The sequence below is a fragment of the Molothrus aeneus genome, chromosome 2, assembly GCF_037042795.1.
Source record: "Molothrus aeneus isolate 106 chromosome 2, BPBGC_Maene_1.0, whole genome shotgun sequence".
Taxonomy (NCBI): Eukaryota; Metazoa; Chordata; class Aves; order Passeriformes; family Icteridae; genus Molothrus; species Molothrus aeneus.
The window spans coordinates 80,003,565-80,024,609 of NC_089647.1; positions in this window are offsets into that span (position 1 = coordinate 80,003,565).

Genomic DNA, 21,045 nt, shown 5'->3' on the forward strand with positions numbered 1-21,045 from the left:
CCCATCAGCTGACCTGCTTAAATGTATGCTTGTTGAATTTTTCACCATTACATTTTCCATCATGTGTGGAAAAACATTTCTTTATTCTTCAGTTCTTCTTTGAAATCTCTTTAAAAGTTTATAGAAACCTTGACCACCTGTAGATAGAGGTGTGATAATGATTAATGTAGTGCTCCATGGTCTCTGTACTGCCTATAACATTCTTGCTATAGTCACGTGGTGTGCACATCTGGTTTCAGTAGCTATTGGTTGACTCTACTTCTTTAAGCCAACAATTTGTCATCTTTAAAAAGAAAAAAATGTGAATTTGTTAATTTATCACATAGTCTATCAAGTTTTCTACCCAACAAAGTACCAATAATAATCAAAACAGAAACTAAAACAAAATATTTTGGTGTGTACTTTTTCCCAGAAGAGAAACTAACAGGTAGCATTAAAATGAATTAAAAATCTAAGAATAAAAGTAAATCAAAAGAATAAAGCTGATTACTTTGCTGAAAAATAAGAGGAGTTTTGGGATTTTAAGACCTGAGGTGCAACTGAAAAATGGCAATAACATTTCACAGATTCTTTTGTTAATATTATAATCTAAAGCAGTGAACTCAGTGTGACCTTGAATAACTAAACATCATCCTAGTGATACAGTAGGTCTTTTTGATGTATTCCTATTTGTAGATATATTCTTATAATTGTTCCTAAAAGCAATTTTTTCAGAATTAAAAATACTATACAAATTGTTTCCCACTATGTAAAAAATTTCTGGATGAAAGATGAATCACAGTAACATGATTTTCCGAGAAAGGGAAAGGGAAAGGAAAGGAAAGGAAAGGAAAGGAAAGGAAAGGAAAGGAAAGGAAAGGAAAGGAAAGGAAAGGAAAGGAAAGGAAGTTCTATATCTGTTCAAGTGATACATACAAGAAACAACAGGTAAGTAAATAGGGGTTTTTTTTTTAGAATAGCAATTGCAGTAAATACATTAAGTGATGTCTGTTTATGTATGTTTTTCTTACTGTTACCTGCAACATCATTCAGATTAGATTACTCTAAACCATGGTTAATAAAATCAAAATTGAATCTATGACAAAATGGGGTACGTAGGAGTGGACACTACTATCTCCACTTCTACACTTCTACACATCATTTTTTGGGCCAGAATTTGACTTAAATGTCAAAGAAATTTAAGAAGCAAGAAACTATCAAAAATTCAATTTTGCATATTGTAATTTTTTTTTCAGTGCAGGGAAGTTGCGTGAGATCCATTTATAATCTAATATACCAATGTCAGGTCAAACACAGGTCTCTCAACCTTTCTCTATGGGTGTATGATTACATATCTTGGATTATTAGCTAGGCTGCAAAATCATCCTGTGCCAATTAGTGTCTTTTAAAGGCTGATCTGTCTTCTGATTCTTGTTTTGGAAAAGATTATGCCAGGTGGCTTTGTGTAATTGACTAATGTAAATCTACATTCATGTAGCTGCATAAGATGCCTTGTATTCTAACTCTAATGCTTAATGACTGCATTCTCTGAAAACACTTAAGAACAGTTCACTGTGCAAGATGACTTCCACATGAAATGGCACCAATAGAATCCCAGCTGATTTTTCAAAATTACCTTAGAAAAACACTCATTCAGGTTAAACATGCACTCACACAAATTCAGTATATATGAAACTAAATTTTGTTGTGTAACAGAGAGGTCATAATGCAAGTTTTAAATGGTTTCTAGCCATTAAAAATACACAATGCGGTATAGCTATAGTGGCCTGTAGTTTCATAGGTACCAGCTGAAGCTGTATTCCAGTATAGTCAGCTTACTTGAAAGGGTTTCAAATTACTGTGAACATATTCATCCTATGTGCCGGAAAACCAGTGCTGCCAAGACATAAATGAAGAGCTCAATTTGTTATTTTCAGTTTATAAAAGAGTTAAAAAGCAGTGGTTCTAAGACTTTCATATATTATGCAAAAAATAATTCTGGATCAAATTAATAGTAAAATTGTCATTTAAAGATAGTAGACTTAAACAAAGATTTGGCTTCTTCTCCCAGGCAAGGACAGGAGGACACGGGTTCAGGCTGTTTCAGGGAAGGTTCAGGTTGGACATAGGAATAGACTGCCCAGAAAAATGGTGGATTCATGGACTCACCATCCCTGGAAATGTTTAAGAAACAACTGGCTGTGGCACTTACTGTATGGCTCAGTTTAAGCTGTTGTTCAGTTGATCATCAACTTGATGATCTTGAGGTCTTTTCCAACTTTAATGATTCTATGATTCTCTTTTATGGTTATTGGCAATGCGTCTAAAAATTTATTTGGATGAAATTTTTCTTTCAGTAATACCACTCTAATTCTGATTCTACTGACATCAGCCCAATTGACTCATGCCAGAATTGACTGTTAGGCTCACACCTTGTTAAAAATCTGTTTACACCCTTTTATGTATTACAATGAAATTGCCACTAGAAACCCGACACGGTGTAAATTATAAACTGAAAAGTCAGAAAAGAGAATCACAACAGTTAAGGGAACTAAAAAGAGGCAGTGTGACTATTCGAGTGGTAAAGAGATCTATTCTTAATTTAATTGCGGTTCCCTGAAAAAGATTAGTATGTACCTGACCAATGTAGAATCGTGTCACGAAAGAGGTCAATGTCTGCAGCTCACGAAGCCTAAGTGAATATAATGGTGGTTAATTATGTCCCTTTTCTGAGTCTCTTAGCAGAATTTTGTGGTATTTTTGTTTTGTCTAATGCACAAGGTATAAAGTGCCATGTGTTTACATTTCCCTTCAAGTGCTGTTTTATGCTGTGAAAAGGATTTTTGTTGCCTTTGCATGTACTGCTTACTTACATTTATGATAACTGAGCCACCCATGTTCTCAACCTTTGCTCTTCTCTCAGTTGTCACATCACACACTTGTTCAGTGGCCCAGAAAATCCACTGCCATGTGTTATACAAGAGAAATGTTAATGGGGAGAACCACAGATTTTAAAGTAACAGCACGTCTGTTTGGGAAATGGGATTAATTCAGAATTTCAATTTTGAATTCTGCAGTTGGCTTCTCTGGGCTATGAGGACGTGAAAAAGCTGCACAAGAGCAGTGCTGGCAGACTCTGCTATTTTTACCTGGAGTCAATAGAACAGATGACCTTTCTTTTTAAGAGAATGCCATTTTTGTGATGTGCTCCAGCTTCTATAGCACATTGCCAAGGTGACGTTTAATGCAGTCCCTCACAGAGTTCGGTTATGCTCTGAAAAGAGTAGCTCCTTACAATATTCCTCAATATTGGGGCAGTATTTTCTCACCTGTCAGGGAGGTTACACACATTGATTTTTAACTTAAGGGTGAAAAATGAGGAATCTTCTACAACAGAACTCGTGGTGTGTGGGAATCTAGTTAGCAGAATCACTTTTCTCTCTTATTTCTGCACTCAGGATGAAAAGTGAAATGTGAACTAATAAAACCTAGTGGTAGCTCAACTGGAAAGTCTGAGGGCTGATTTAGGTCAGGAATCAGGATTCATCACCTGAGAGTTTGCAGTTCAGTAGAGTCTGAAGTTTTGATTCCGACACAGATTTAGGCAAGTTCATGTGCTGCTTTGATAAATGTATGAAAGCTGAAGAAACTAATTAATGGATGTGGGCTGGTTTTCTGTTAGTTTTTGGTTTTGGTTGTTTTTTTTGTTGTTGTTATTTGTCTACTCTTGTGGTTATGTATAGCACTTTAGAAATAGAAGATGCACCTGAAGTTTATGCATTTTACTTGGACATAATACTAAAAAAAAAAAGTAATAAAATAATATCATGCTGTATGCTTTAGCTCTCTTATAATGTTTATTAATCTTTTCTTCTAGTTACAGAGCATTAGAGTTTTATATTTATGCTGTCATGTGGAGAAGCATTTTCACTATAATATTATCATTATTATAGTTAATATTATAAGTTCCAGGTTAGATGAGGCATGTTATTAAAAGAATAATGTTTTGGTGGGGCAAATAAATAAGTGTAGATATAGTGACCTCAAGTAGTTTCTCATTTCACTGGAATCCGCCACCAATTTTCTTGACTGATTCCCTCTAATTCTCCACCTCAATACCAGACACTCCCATTTGGATTTATCAAGAGACAATATGGAGGTATATTGAGAGACAAATTGTGGACATGCTAGTAGGAAACAGCTTATTGAGTCCTTTTGAAAGGGTGGGTGAGGGAGGAGAAAAATAAACAACAAAAGCCCAGAATATGCTAAGCCATAATTTTTTTTCCATCAGAAGATTCCAAAATAATTTACATGGAGACATATGGGGAAACTGAGGAAGCACAATGACTACTGCTGACCACATTTCTTCACTTTTGTTTGTTGCTCCCTTTGTTAGTTTGCAAGCATTTCATTAGCAGTAGAAATTGAAGGAAAACCAGAACTGAAATCCTAGACAATTGCACTAAGAATCAAAGAGGAAAGGAGATCACAGAGGAAAAACTATGACTCCAGATGTTTACAGTGAAGTCCTATAAACCGTGTAACAGAGACTTAGGCCAGTGTTTAACCATGCAGAGGAAACAAATTTCAGGAAAGCAAGTGGAAAATAAAAATTTCCATGGAAAAAAAAAGAAATGTAATTACCTCAGAACTAGTAGAATTTTAGAGCAGAAAAACAAGGAAAATCATCTGAAATGAGAATAACATCAAAGTTTCCTGTAAAAGAGACAATACGCTTATTTAATTGATCCTAATTTCTGTCCTGAAAATATCAAATTTGATGATATTTTGAATTAGCTTTAGAAGGGATTTCTGTTCTGTCACTACTAGACTCATTACTTGTAAATTTTGTTGTTAGCAGGCAAGCAAAACTAAGTTTTAAGTTTAAGCTGAACTCAGCTGGTGCAGCAAGCTCAGAACCTGTAAGAATACAAAGTTTAATTTTGCTGCCAGGAAGTTGAAAAGTGAGTGCTGTAGAGAAAGTGGCCTGGGAAAAAGATTATTTTGAATTCTTTTGGACTGTGGATAGAGAGAAACTGCTGTATGTTAGCATGCACCCAAATATATCAATTATTCAAAGTCTCTTCTTTGATGGTACAGAACTTTACTCACATCTGATACAAATCTGGGTGTAAAAGGACCATTGTTGTCTTGGTGGTTTTAGGCATCTGCTTCTTCAATAACTTCCTACTGTGCCTGCTGTCATATCAGACCTGACTGATCATCCAGGTGTCTGGGGATAATAAAGAAAAGAAATGTAATAGGAAAATCGGAAGAATCTCTGGCTTTCCTCTGAAGACAGCCTTCTAGGAGTCTATTAAATGTACAAAACCACTTATTGCTTTTTCAGCAATCAGCCTAAATGTCTGGGGTATGACACAGAAGAGGTTGAAGAAACTGCACTAGAGTTTTGTAGATCACCTAACATAGGAACTTTGTAAAAAAATTTTGTTCACCCAACACTTAGAATCTTTCTTTCTAAATCAAGTTGAGAATTTTCTGCATTAGCTCTTCTTTTTAGTCTAATTAACATTTTTTATAATTTTCAGTATTCTCTCTGAAAACTTGCTTGTAACATGTAGCCCAAGAACAGAAAAATACTTTTTGGCTTGTACTTCTGAACAAACCTTCCACAATTTGAATATTTGAAATTTGAATTTGAATTCTTGAAATGAAATTTCAAGAAAACTTGAATACTTGAACTGAAAGGTGAGTCACAAGCCAGGAGTTTTAGGAAGAAAAGGTCTTTTTGTTTTTGTTGTGGGTGGTTTTTTGATAATGCAATAATAATAAAAATAGCAATACAAATTACTTTCAGATAATAAGAAAAATGTCATAGAGACATTATATACCAATGTCTTCTTCTAACTGACTACTATAGATTTGAGCAAATTATTGAATACTCTGACAGAGTCTAGGAAGAGTACTATGCACAATTACTTAACTCTTACATTAGTAGAGGAATATGCCTAGTAGAATAGACATGAAACCAGTTCTATCAAATTGGTCTTAGCTGATGCAGTCTTGCTCAAATCACTGTAATTATTTTAGTTTCTTGAGCAAATCTCCACTCTCCTGTACTTCACGGAGTAATGTGAGGGTTAAGTTATCAGCCTCAAGTGTACAGAAGAGGAGAACAGTGAGTCATCAGTTAGAGTTCAATTAGCCCTGCAATTAGGTAGATGATCTGTCTTGCCACAAAATATTCCTCAATATTTGCAGAAATCTTGTCTGCTATTTCTATCCAAACCATTTTGCCAGGCCTAACTAACCTCATAAATCTTACAGACAAAGGAACCAAGCACTTGTTTTCCCATATCTAATGTGCTTTTTCTTTTTATTTTGGTTTATTTTTTTTACAGAATAAACTGAGGCTCAAGTCCTCACTCACATGCTTCGTACATCTCTTAAATTTAGTCCCAAACCTCAGGCTCTACATTTTGTTACCAAGCCAATATATATTTTAATCTGCCAGAACATGCATTATAACATAATGAGAGCAAAATTTTATTTTGAAACATGTTCCTGCTTAAAAAAAAAGTTTTAACGTGAGTCAATGAAGTAACCTATGACATACATGAGATTGGTCTGCTTAATGTAATGGCCTTACAATCTCTATCAAACACCAAAACAACACTGAAGACTTCAGGATATGGAGATCATCTTATGATCCACCAAGAATCAATGTCATATTTACTTACAGCAGTAGAATCATAGGGTTGTTAAGGTTGGAAAAGACTTCTGAGGTCATCAAGTTCACAACTGGAGACCTTGCACTGCCCCATTTGCCACTAAACCATATCCCCAAGTGTCACATCCATAGGTTGTATGAACATTTCCAGGGATGGTGACCCAACCAGTTCCCTGGGCAATCTGTTCCAATGTCCAGTGACTGTTTCAGTGTGAAAATATTTCCTAATATTGAATGTAAAACTCTCCTAGTTCAGCTTGTGATAATTTCCTCTCATCCTGTAGCTTGTTACTTGGGAGAAGAGACTGCATCCTCCCTCCCCACTTTGTGGTTGTTGAGAGTGACAAGGTCATCCCTGAGCCTCTTTTTCTCCAGGCAGAGCACACCCAGCTCCCTCAGCTGCTCCCTCAGATGTGTTCCACACCCTTCCCCAGCTTCACTGTCCTACTCTGAACTCATTTCAGCACCTTAATGTCTCTCTCCGTGAGGGGCCCAAAACCAAACATGGGATTTGATGTACAACCTCACAAGGCTATGGAGGGATTTTATCCATAGAGAAGCTTCAGGGCTTAGCTTTCTACAAGACTTACCTCAAGATATAATTCTGAACCACAATATGTGTTTTTCAGTCAGATCAGATTAGACTAAGTGGCATCCAATAACTACATTTTACCTTGTCTAGTTGTATGATGAGTCATACTAAAATTGCTGCTTCATACAATGCTTTTTTAATGCAAAAATCAAGAAGTTAATGATCTTCATTTCAAAATTTGATGTTTATCTTTACCATTGCTTGACAGAAACTGTACCATGATATCCATTAATGGGACTTCTCAGGAGAGCTATCAGAGAAGGAACTATTCTTACAATGTTTCTTATACCTCTTTTATCTGTTTCTTTTCTAAGTACTCCCCAGCTTTGTGTATGAAGGCTGATTCCTGTAGCTTGCAGCAAGAAAATTTCATAAATTGATTCCAGAATTTAGCGTTTTACCAAGCTTGCAGAAAAGCCAGCATTACTGTATTTGATTTAGAAATTTCTCCAAGAAAAACAATGCTAACAAACACTGAAAAAACAGAAAACTTTATAATTTAAAATAGTATGCTTTTATTTTTATTCTGATTCAACAAATAAGATCACTTTAGTTTTTTATGGATATAATTATTTCAACAACTTTTAATTTATTAGTATTGAGTTTGATTTCTCCATCCTTCATTTTTCTGATTGCATTTTTGACAAACTAAATTATCTCTCATGACAATACCATAATTTTAAAAAGTATGGCTCCTGTGTCAGATAAAACCCCAGAAGTATCTAAATCCCACAAGGATCCTAAATTCTCTATGCAAACTTTTTGTCTCTACCTTTAGATATCTACTCAAGTGAATGATTTTTCCTATACATGAGAAATCCTGGTTACTCTTTTCAAAATTAGTCTCCAACTAATGGCCTACATATGGAAAACCTATGAAAAAAAAAATTGTTATTAGATATTACTGCTCTTTAGCCAGCCTCCCTTCTGCTTTCTGTGGACCCATTCAAATGAGTTATTAATCATCTAGATACTTTTGTGTCTACAAAGGTAGACAGTTCGTTGCTGTAAATACATGTTAATGTCATTCTTGGTTGGTGACCTTTCAGTTACCATGAAGATAAATAAAATGTCTGAAAAATCTTTCTGTAGAGTCCTTTTATTATATGAACTGCTCACCAACAATTATATCTTTAGTGCATATTTTTAGCATTACGAAGTGCATTGTAATTGTTAACAGCAATGTTTTACTGTGGAGTGACTTGACTTTATGAAAATAAACCAAAGACAAATCTCAGTTTTACATGAAATGGAGATTGATGGTTTTGAAGAGGAAGACATTGTAAAGCTTTTGTAGTTTTGTACTAAGTTGCAGTGAATTAGCTGGATCTCTCTGCTTTGTGATTTGCTTCATGAAAGATGAAAATGTGAGAGACATTGATACACTCCATCTTTGCTTGAGGCAGTTTCCTTCTGACCTATTCATACTTCTGGGCATATATGAGGCAAATATATTTCCCCATGTTCCTTGAAAATAGTAGAACTTTATACTAAGCTTTACTTTCCTTTTGTTTACAGGGGAGTTTATACACACAGAATAAATACTCATCCATTAGTAAGTTCTTTCAAACGCTAGGGCCTTGTACCTCACCAAGGTCTCAAGGTTTTAATAGAATATCTTCAAAAGAAGTTTTTGCCCTGTATCCCAGGATTTTGTTGTTTAGGGTTTTTTTAAATATAAATCTCATTGCTGGGGGCTGGAATGGTTTCGTGTTTGTTTGTTTGTTTTTTGCAAACTAGACATTTAAAAAGGTAACTATTACAGCTAAATTTTACTCTTACCAATTTCCAGATTTTATCAGAGAAATTCTCTTCACTAAAAGACTAGGTCCAAACTTAGCCTATGAATACATACTTAAAGTTAAGTGTTGGATTAATTTTACAAAAGGAAATGGGAAAATTTCCATAATTGGGTAAGAAAGAAGAAAAATGCTATGCAGTTTTTAATTTTAGAAGAGGAAATACAAGTACAATTAACCCCATATGTTGTCTTTAGGTGTCAAGATGGCTCTGTTTGTACTAAACACACAGACTTTTTCAATGTCAGTATAATTTTAAACTTGCATCATTTTTATGAAACCTTTACAGTGTATTCCAGTTCTTGAGCTTGTCCAGATCTCTCTGGATTGCATCCCCTCCTTCAGGTGTGTCAACAGCACTACTCAGCTTGGTGCTATCTGCAAATATCTTGACAGTGCACTTGATCCCTTCATCTATGTCATTAAGAAGATATGAAATAATACTGGTCTCAATACAGACCCCCAGGGGACACCGCTTGTCAGTGATGTCTACAGGGACTCAGCCCAATCAACAAAGTTATATTTCTAATTGTTATTCTATGGCTCCAATGACAGACTGAATTACTTTTACATCTTTAACTTATGGTTTTGCATTTCTGTTACCGATAAGTAAGGCTTTATAAAAGAGAGGACTTGTAAAATCATGGCTTAGGCCTGTTACTTCGGCTAAGTAGAGAGGGACTATAGGAAAGTGACTCAGCTGAATTAGGGGTAGGAAAACAAGTTATATAACCATCATGTGTTCACATCGTGATGCACGGTGGTTTGTTGAATTATGTTTGTTATGATTTAAAATTATTTAAAGTAAACCAGCTAACTGCTTGAAAAGGCCGGGTTTCTGCAATAAAGCGGCTCTCCTTTGCACTGCCTGGGGACTCTGTGTCATTACAGACTCTCATCTCCCATGTTTCTATGTAGCTATTCAGTAATTTTTTATATAAATCTGCAACATTAGTCACTTAGTCTTATTCTGCCCCAAAAGGAAAAGTGACTTTAAAGAGGAGCTGTAAACAGACAGGGTCACCTTTCTGCGCCTTAATGAAGTAAGATTGACCTAAGACTTAAATATGTGGTTTACATATCAGTAAAATGCATTTTCAGACAAATATATTGATTAGATATTAATAACTTTCTCAAAAGTCTATGCTCTTCCTTATGTGTCAAACCTCTGAGAAATGTCATTTTCTAATCTGAAGGAGCAGTTACACACTTTAATTTTCAACTATATATAGTTTAGATAAACTAAAACTGAGGCTTATGGCTTCACCAAAATTCTTACAGAAAAAGATGTGAAATTCAGTGTTTTTAAAATGGTAGCACATTGGTAAATATATGTCAAGAGCCACAACTCAATGTCTTTTCTAAGCTTTAATAATGCAGCCTTAAACCACTCATTTCCTCTTACAATGAAACTTCAGAATTGTAAGGCATGTTATGACATATAGTCATGTCCTGCACAAATAAAACAATATGTGACTAGAGAAAAATGATTAGGAGGGAAAAGAAGCCATACACCAGCTGCAGTTGCTGATGTGTTGATATACATACTAAATGAGGGGCCACATAGGGCACAGGTTGTGCTGCTTTTATGATATGCAGAAGTATTTCATCCCCTAGCTCTTTTTTTTTTCCAAAACATATTTCAAAATCCAAAACTTAATGAACAGCATTACCTTTTTTGCCATGAAGGAAATTTCTTGAATGAGAGTTTAAATAAAACTGAAAAGCTGTAACAGTTGTTTATTGTTATAAAATAACTTGCTCAACTCCTCTAATTCAATGTGTCATATGAATTGTGGTTAAATAACCATAGCTTATTTTGAAACACAAATTAATTATCTATTACAAGCATGCTATTGCTTATCTCTTTCAAAGTCTCATTAGTATGCAAATGACTCTAATTAGGTCACTGTCAGACAATATTTGTGTAGAGTCACTTTCCAAGGTTTTATGTGATGATTTTGGTTCCTAAATATTCATAAACAGTTCTCCTAAAATCAGCTTTACTTAATAGGGATCCTTTGGAAAGTCTCATTAGTTCAGTAGAATTAATCTCAGATGGCAAAGAAGAAAAAGTATTATTTTCTTTTTTTTTTCCAGAAGATTATATCTTCCAATTTCCACACACACTATTAACAGATTAGGGAAAGAGTATTATATTTTTAATAGGAATTAAATTTTAAAAGTCTTGTCATAAAAACTGGATGTGTTGTCTTTGATCTCTTGCTTGCCTTGATAAAGAGGTGAAAACAAGAAATGGAAAACTTTGTGAGTCAGGAAGAAAGTCTGACACATTGAAAAAGAGGTACTGCAGACTAGAATTAGAATGTACAGTTGTAAATATATATTTATTCATTGTTTTAATGTGTATAACATTTAGCAGATGGAACTTTTATGACTTTTTAAAAATCCTGTACAAAGATAGTGATACAGAGTAAAAAACATTTATGAATTAAAGAAAATTGCCCCCAGAAAATAAAGTTTTGCAACTTAAGAATTTATGATACTACCTTGCAAAAATAGAAAGCAGACATTTTACTTGTCATTCAGGAAAGGGAGAAGAGAAGTCAAGGGGAAGAAAAAGAATTATTTTTTTGGGAGGGGTCAGTCTCTGGATATGCCACGATTAAGAATAAAGTAAAAATTATTTTAGACAAATTACAAATAAAAGAGAATTTTTCGTCATCTGTAGAATTTCATTTTAATTGTTTACATCATAGCTATTTTTTAAACGGATAGAATGGATATCTCGATAGCAGAATTTTTATTTAAAAGAAGTAACAAACTATGCTGATTTTGGCTGGGGTAGAGTAAGTTTCTTCACAGTGACTGGTGTGGGATTGTGTGTTTTGGATTTGTCCTGAGCACAGGGTTGATAATTAGAGATGTTTTTGTTATTGCTGAGCAGGGTTTAAACAGACAAGGCCTTTTCTACTTCTTGTACTGCTATGCTGGCGAGGAAGTTGGGGGTGCAGGGGAGGGTGGGAGGAGACACAGCCAGGACAGGTGACCCCACTGACCAAAGGGATATTCCAGACCATGCTCAGTGTATAAAGTGGGAGCAAGAAGGAGGAAGGAAGGGCATTTGGAGTGATGGTGCTTGTCTTCCCAAGTCACCATTACAGGTGATGGGACCCTGCTCTCCTGGAGATGGCTGAACTCTTGCCTGCCCATGGGAAGCAGTGAATTCATTCCCAGTTTTTCTTTGCTTGTGTTGGGCTTTTGTTTTCCTGTTAAAATGTCCTTATCTCAACCCTGGAGTTTTCTAGCTTTTACGCTTTTAAAACTGTCCCCGATCATGCTGGTGGGGGAATGAGTGAGCAGCTGTGTGGAGCTTGATTGCTGGCTGGGGTGAAACCACAAAAAACAAACAAACAAAAACAAAAACAAAAACAAAAGAAAAGATAAATAATAACAGTAAATTCACTGCTACTATGTGGAACCTAATGAAATATCTTATTTCATATTAGTTCTCCATATATTTTGGGCTCACTATCATCCAGAAACTTCTTCCTATAAAATGTATGGACAGTCTCTACAATCCCTGCAGAGTTCACAACAGGATTGAATTCACAGATAGAGAATTTGTATTGAAATAGTACAGTGCTAAACTTCACTTAATTTTTAAGATAATTTGAAGAAAGAAAATTACTGTTGATGCTAAGTGCCATGGTAAAATAAAGCATATAAAGTAATATTTGAAGACTAGTACTTCTTCCACAGAAAGCTGCAAAACTGTAAATGGAAGTTATTATTTGAAAGATCATGCTGTATTCATCATAATATTTGTAATTTAGATACTGTATAAAGAAATCACAAGATAGTTCCAGTTGTGCTGTATTTACTATTTTACTCTGTGGTCTACTGTTGATTGTTAAGCACAGTGAAAATATTCTGCATAGCTTGTTCACAGTCATGGAGCTGTAAAGGGTCATTTCTCTCTCTCTTTCTCTCTCTCTCTATCCCTCTCTCTCTTTCTGTCTCTCACCTAAATAGTACTTTGGTGTTCCTCTAGGAGATGGATCTGCCTCTCTGAAAATAAAACCAATCTTTAGACAGCTGAGAATGGAGAACACTGCTGCCTCATTACTAAAACAAATAGAGTTTGGATACTGTGAATGAACAGTCTGTCATTGAAGTTAGGATTCCAAAGGGAAAAGCTTAAAAGATTAACACAGAAAGAAATTTAATCTTAAAACCCTTCTTGAAATCCTACATCAACTCTCAGAAGATTCAATGAAAGATAGGGGCAAAGAAACCATGAAGGAGATGTGGACAACAGAACTACTTTATCTCACTGTTGGGTTTTGTTTGTTTGTTTGTTTTTAAACTATACTTTTTATTCTTATGCCCAGAAAGTGTTTACTTTTTAATGTATTACATGCCCATGGTCTCTGGGAATCAGCAGCCCTTAATGATATTTAGCATTTTGAAATATTTGCGTGGCATTTCTACAACCTGCATAGCCAGCATTTTCCCATAAAGAGAAAAATTGACTGCAGTTTTTGTTTGGTCTATTTCTTAGACACTTTTTTATTTGTCCATATTGGAAAGATGTTACAAATATTTTTCTAGTGTCAGCGTTTTTGCATGTGAAAGGTGCACACAATTGAATAGATGTCTTGTTACTTCTTATATTAACATCATATTTAAGATGGGGAGGGTCTCCTAGTGATCCATATTACTAATTCAATATTTTCTGTTCTTTTCACATTCCACTTTCTTTGAAATTCTGCTTGGATTATGTGATTTGGTTTCTGAATCTCAATTTTCATGGACAGATGTTTTAGAAGTCCTACAGTCTTTTAATTTTCTTTAGGTTAAAAAAGTGGCAGTTAGCAGACAACTGCATCTTGGAAAAAAATTAGAAAACTCTTCTTCATACACGAACTCATTTCAAATTAGAACAGATTTCCTTTCCTTTCCTTTCCTTTCCTTTCCTTTCCTTTCCTTTCCTTTCCTTTCCTTTCCTTTCCTTTCCTTTCCTTTCCTTTCCTTTCCTTTCCTTTCCTTTCCTTTCCTTTCCTTTCCTTTCCTTTCCTTTCCTTTCCTTTCCTTTCCTTTCCTTTCCTTTCCTTTCCTTTCCTTTCCTTTCCTTTCCTTTCCTTTCCTTTCTCTCCTCTCCTCTCCTCTCCTCTCCTCTCCTCTCCTCTCCTCTCCTCTCCTCTCCTCTCCTCTCCTCTCCTCTCCTCTCCTCTCCTCTCCTCTCCTCTCCTCTCCTCTCCTCTCCTCTCCTCTCCTCTCCTCTCCTCTCCTTTTCTTCCCAATGTGGCATCTATTTTAGACTGTGTTCCAGTCTAAACAGTCAAAGTATTATTTTGGGAATGAACAGTCATCTATTTAGCTGCCTATACTTAGGCCTAAAATGGGATTTGGAAAGATTATTAATCATTATTGTAAATACAAGCAATTAAGTTGGAAGATTTTCAAAGTTAGACAGCACCCCATTTTGGCATGGCATGAAACTATGAAGTATTTCTGTCTTTCATCTGAATGAAATGAGTCTATAACCAGAAATTTAATTCCATACTTCCAGTGTTGATTGCAGAAATAAATTTTTATGCCTGAATTGCCTTCCTATCTTTCATTCTTTCTTTGCTCCTGTCATTCCTCCTCCCTGCCCCCTTCTTTCCTTCTGAGGTACTTACACAGAACATGCTATTTCTAGACTGGGACTTGTTAAAAAAGTTTAGGAATGTTGAAAGGCTTTCCAGTTCTCCCTAAATGACATTTTAATGCAACATTCTCATTTATTAAAAGAAGTGGTCTGAAAACATAGTCCAATGCCTACTGAACTGTACATTTTCAAACTGAGCAGTTTAGATGCTGAGTTTGAAAGGTTCAGGATTCACACCTGTTTTCTCAGACATTTTGGTGATACCTGGCATTCTAATATTACTTCTCTTAGAAGTGGTGATTTTACTATTGTGGATTTTACTATGTATTAATTGTATGTTAGCTGACTGTATTGCAAATTAACTGTAAGCTTTTTTTTACAGAAAATATATTCTAAATGAAAATTCTGTAAAAAGTCACAGAGTGCCTTAAGTTTATTTCTATTACATTTTTTTTCATATAATTTCAACATTTACTTAGAGTGCATTTACTTAAATTGTTGTTGCTAAATCAGGACAAAGTGTTACTTACTTTACATTTCACTTGGAAATTGCTCCTGATGGAAGGGAATAAAGACAGAAGGAAGAGTATATGAGTAAGTAAAAATAAGAATGTACATTTAAGGGTGTAGCAAAGTCTTTACAAAGTCTGTGACCCTAATTAGAACTACTTTCTAATTTGTTTTACATATTAGAAATAATGAAAAAAAAAGTAAATTTACTTTTTTCCTTTTTTTTTTTTACCAGCTGATATCTGGGTTTTGTACTTTTTAGAAAAATATTATACTAATAAGCAGGACGCAAGTAGGTAAGCCCTTTATACTGAGAGTGTGCATAAATTTTCCTGTTCATAATACATGATTGATCCAGCCTCAGGAAAGATTAGAGTGATGTTCTCCCTTTTCATTCCTGGAACACCTCTGGCTCTGCTTCTTACCCATTTTTCTGTCACTTTTTTCTCACAGGCTCTGAAGAGCTGCACTGCAAATTTTATTCACTGTCTGGACAAAAAAAACCCAAACAAACAAAATATTTCAGGGCACAAAAGACAGTTTTCTAGTCAAGAAATCCTCAGTAGATATTACTTCTAATCATGGAAAGATAACCTTATTTATTTTTTGTAATATGCAGTATATATTCTTATAGATTGGTATTTTTTACAAATTTAATTTAGTTTAAAATAATCAAAATTTATTCAATATAATTAATGTAATGACTGCTATGCAGATATGGGCTGGTTTCTGCATTTGATACAGGACTTCTCATTCCCCTAAAATGTAATTGGAAGAACATTTTAATCCCTGCGACTAATTGACTTATCTGTTCCAACTGCTCTACTTGTTCTTTCATAAATAAATAAATAAAATCTTCCCACTTTCCCTCTCTCTGCAAACTAAAGTCCTGTATCCTTGCCTGCCTATTTTGTGCTAGATAATGAGCTCAGCATGAGTTGTCACCAGGCTTTTGAACTGCTCCATTGTTCACATGTGTTATGCAGATGCTGTGTGTCAATAGCAGGCATTACTTGCATTAACTTGCTGCCTGTCCTTTAGATTTTAGCTCAGAGTTGCTGCTCAGCCAAAGCCAGGGTTAGACTCATCTTATATGGGCAAGAGGAATAAAGACAAGGAGATATGTGTCATTTCACCCTCAGAAAAACTTCTTGCCAATGAAAATTAAATTGCCCCAAAGATCTTAGTTGTTGAGAAAAATATGCATTCCAGGAGGTATTAATATGTGGAAAACATCCCTCTGAATGTGAAAAACAGTGGAAATTGCTTAAAAGTGGCAAAAGTAGCAGCAGTATTTTGTATTTTAGTCATGGAAATATTTTTGTGGTTTTTGTAAGCAATTTTATTGTGATTTTAATTGTTTTCTACTTAAATTCATTTTGAAAGAAAGAATGTTTCTTTCTAAAATTGCTACTATGTGTGGAGTAGGACAGCGTGATGAGGTCTAAAAGTGCGCAATAAAGAATACCTAAATTTTAGTTACCTCTTCTCTTGAGAGCCTGATTGCTTGCACTCGTTTGCTTGTCCGTGAAGAGCAGTGGAAGCCCCACAAAGCCTCCAGCATGAGACAGTGTCTGTAAATGAGGTCTTTCTTTATGAGAGGTAGGTTAGAAGCATTTTGGTTTGGCTTTCTCTGACTGCCTATTACAAAACCATGGCTTGTGTTCAGTATTCATCATCAAGCCTGCTCCCTTCACCAGCAAAAAGAGCCGAAAAACCTCCACAGGGTTTGGCTTGGAGGACTGCTCCCCGTTCTCTTCCTTTACCTGATTAGTTTGGATTCAAAAAAGCTTTCTGGAAAAGCCATTTTGGGGATGTTGTGAAAGAGAAGGAGAAAAATCCCTTTTCAAAGGACATATTTTAGCTGATAATGGAGAGTCAACACCTAGCTCTATGCAAGAGCTAAAGAAAACAAGACACAATACTCACATTCCTACAGCATGCAATATTTCATAAAATGAGGACTAGGAAAAAATAAAACCTGATACTTTAGAATACCCAGGGATTTCTCTGGAATTTTTTTTACTTTTGTGTACGATACTAAATGCTTTCCCTTTATAGCAATGCTTTGAGCTTCATAGAAAAGGACTCTCAAAGAGCACTACAAAAATCTGTTAAAATTAGAGATATTTTTTCAGTACATAAAAATGTCACAACATTAAAGTTCATTATCTCTAGTCCTCTAGGAGTAGAAGTGAAAACTAGCTCATATTTGAAAAATATTTTTTCCTTCTACAGTGAAATTGCTCCCCATAGATGGGAAAATCTAAAATGTCTTTTTAAATAAACTGTACCCATTTTTTATATGACATTTGAAACAAACAAACAAACAAGCAATAGCAAAATATCTTATATGCATGTTTACCACCAAAGTAAATTATGGATTAATGATTTGCTTCTGTATCATGAAAATCCAGCTTTCCAATTTTGTTGTCTTTTACAGACATATTGCAGTCTTGTAATAATACATGATTATACATGGAGCAGTGAAGAAATCAGCACTAATGTCTGAACAGGGGAGTTTTGGACCTGATCAGGATTTTCTGGAAGTCAAGAATTTTATTCTGGAAAAAAAGAAGGTGAATATTTCATAATTAAAACACAGTTTAGGAAAAAAAACGTGTTGGAAATGGCCTTCTGATACCAAAAGAAAATAGAAAAGTAAGTTATGGATGTAGAGGAAAGTAAAAGCAAATTATTCAAAATAAGAATAATAATTAGATAAAGCTAAATGTTAGGTAAAATAAACTGAGGATAAGCTCTATTTCTCCAAGGAATAAATTATCAGTGATAACTCATGAACACATTCAAATTAAGTGTACATGGTAGGAATGTCTAAATTATTGATCAATTCTTCAATAGAAGTAAAATGAATCGGTGATTTATTAGACATTTTCCATTACCCATTTTTATACTATGAAAAGTCACTTAAGTAATGGAACCATTTTGCATCATGAAATAACCTTTATCTTTCTGCATTGTTCAGTGATTACTGGGGGAAACAGTCTTTGCAGTCTGTTAGGAGGATGGCATGAGCATGTGATAGAGTCATACTCACCTTGTGTCTGACAAAAAAATAGTAAATATCAAAACTCATATTACATATTTGATTGTCTTTTCTATTCTATTGCCTCACCTCCTCCTTTTTGTAGTTGCCTTGATATTTCTGAAGGCTTTGTATTGAAAATGTGGTTTCCTACTCTTTGCTTCTTGTTCTTTTTTAATCCAGCTGGCCTTTGGAAGGTGGCCCTCCCACTCAACATGGAAACTGAACCATCTGGCTGACAAAAGGCAAAGACTTTTGATCTCTAACAGAAACCACTGAACCTATAAAAACAATCAAAACCAAAAATTTGGCAAAATAAAAATACCACCATAGACTTACATATTAACCATTACTTATGCAGTAATAACAATACTCATAGTTGACAAAAGAACAGTAAACACAGGAGTTCATAAAGATGAAACAATGAAGCCAACATTCAAATTCAATAATGCAGAATACTCAGAGAAACATAGAATTTGGTTTAGTTTGAAAGGGCCCTTAAAAATCTTCTAGTTCAAAAGCCCTTGCCATGGCCAGGGACACCTTCCAATATGATCCCTGGTTATTAAAAGATATATTAAAAATTGATCTATACTACTTTCCATAAAGATTTGTTATGATATGGTTTTTAAATTCTTGTATTTTAATTAAAATTTATATTTTTAAAATCTTAAATAGAATAATGGGAGGAGACTAGTTTTAATAAGTTTATATTTTGGGACAGATTTGTTAATGAAGATAGAGTAAAAGTTTTGTATAAATAAATCTCACTTTAAGAGATACATATGATTAAGAACATATTTTTGAATTAGGAAAGTACTGGAGGTAGGTAATCCTAATGTTATATTTCATAAAACTTCTAGGCTTCACATGTGTGGCTGCAGATATTTCATATGTAATTTAGAATGTGAATATAGACATTCACATTAGAATGTGAATAGAGACATTTATGTGTAAAGATATGCTTGTTAGATGAGCTTTTAACTCAGAAGAAAACTTCTGTATATCTGTTTTCCTTGCTTTCTACATTTTATATAAATTTTAAGTGTTTTTTTCCCCAATAATTTCAAAACTATCTTAGTTGTATACTTCCACTTTCATATTATTTTAATTGATAACTTAATGATAATTTCAGTATGTTAAATTCTGATTGGATAAGTTGTTTTTTTAAGTTGAAGGAAGGAATGCTCAATTTATTAGCCACTGCATTTTTTCAATGAAAGTTACTACTCACTCTTTTGGTTCTTAAAAATGAGAATGACATAAAGCTGGTTCAGGAAATCAAATCTCTCACTCCTTTACAGTGTATATGTAGATGTGAGGACCATCTGCACACTAAGTATGCCCTATTTTTTAGTGGTAAATCCTACTTCTGCTGGCACAGAATTCTCTAGGAGTTTAATGGACCACTTTAAAGAGGAGAAAAGTTGTATTATTTCTATAGGAACTATTATTCAAGAATTATCTGCAAGTTCTTGGGTGTGCTGAACACTGAACGCTTCATTTGTCATTACTTTTCACAAATAGTCTCCATGGTCTCTACTGAAGTCTGTTTGTAATTCTTTTGCTATCCATTAAGCTTCACTAGACTGTGTAGGGTATACATTACCTGTGTAAATCTGCAAAATACTTTTCTTACCCCATGACTCCTGTAAAGGAATTCAGAGTTTCTATGTTTCGCCCTTTGACAAGTATTTATATTCTATTCATGCAAATAGATACAGAAAGTTGTGTGGAAGTTTTAAAGAAAATTTATGAAAGCTTGAGAAACATAACCATTTAAGTGAATCAGCTGATGGTTGGCTGGTTTTAAAGGTGACTCTACATATTTATTGCAAATTTTACAGGCACAGACTATAAACTATCAACCCAATGTATAAACATGATAAATCTTTCCACTTGAACATATGTCTCTCACCACAACTATATGGTTTGCTAAAGTGGTGGTACCTCCTTCCTGTGACAAAGTAATCAGAGCTGAACTAATTTAAACAAATTTGACCTTGAAAATTATAAAGCTCATTTATTCTAGGGAGTGAAGGAACCATATTTAGTTTGAGTTAGTTGACAGATGCATATGGATTATCATCAGAGGCAGAAATGCTGTGGAACCAGGATTTTGTGCAAAGTGTTGTAAGAAATTGGTCTGGCGACACCAAGCTCTGAGATGCACTTGTGAAGATTTGTGAGTGTGTTTGATTTCAGTTGCCCTTGTAGCACCACAGATAACCTGTCATCTACTCAGTTAACATTCTTTTGATAAACAGTTTCTACAGCAATTATTATAAAGGAGTGTCTTCTTTGACATGGAGGATAAAAATTCTCAAAGTATACTTTGATAGCTAATTAGACACCTTTTTTCCTCCAAGATGTATTTGTCCTTCCTTGTCTCAAAAGGACTAAAAAGAATTCTGGCACCACAGAAAATAGCAGGGAGATATGATTCAGTTTTTCTTGTCAGCCTACAATTTTTACTAATGGGCATATTGTCCTGGGGTTTCTTTCATGTGTGATGTAACAGCAAAATATATTTTAGCAGTAATTTCTAACTGAGAACAAGATTCTGCTGTGTCTGACATCCAACCAGCCATGAAGAGAGCTAAATACAGTGGCTGCCCTGGAGAGAATCCAGCAGCCACCCCACATGAGAGCAGTATATAACAGATGGGACTAGGATGACTGATTTAATTAGAATATTTTAATAGAAGAATGGAGAAACATTACACAGCTCTATCAGTTAGTGAAAAACTCCATTAAATTCCCCAAATTAATTGTTCCATAGGGAGAATATGTCAAATAAAGCATATC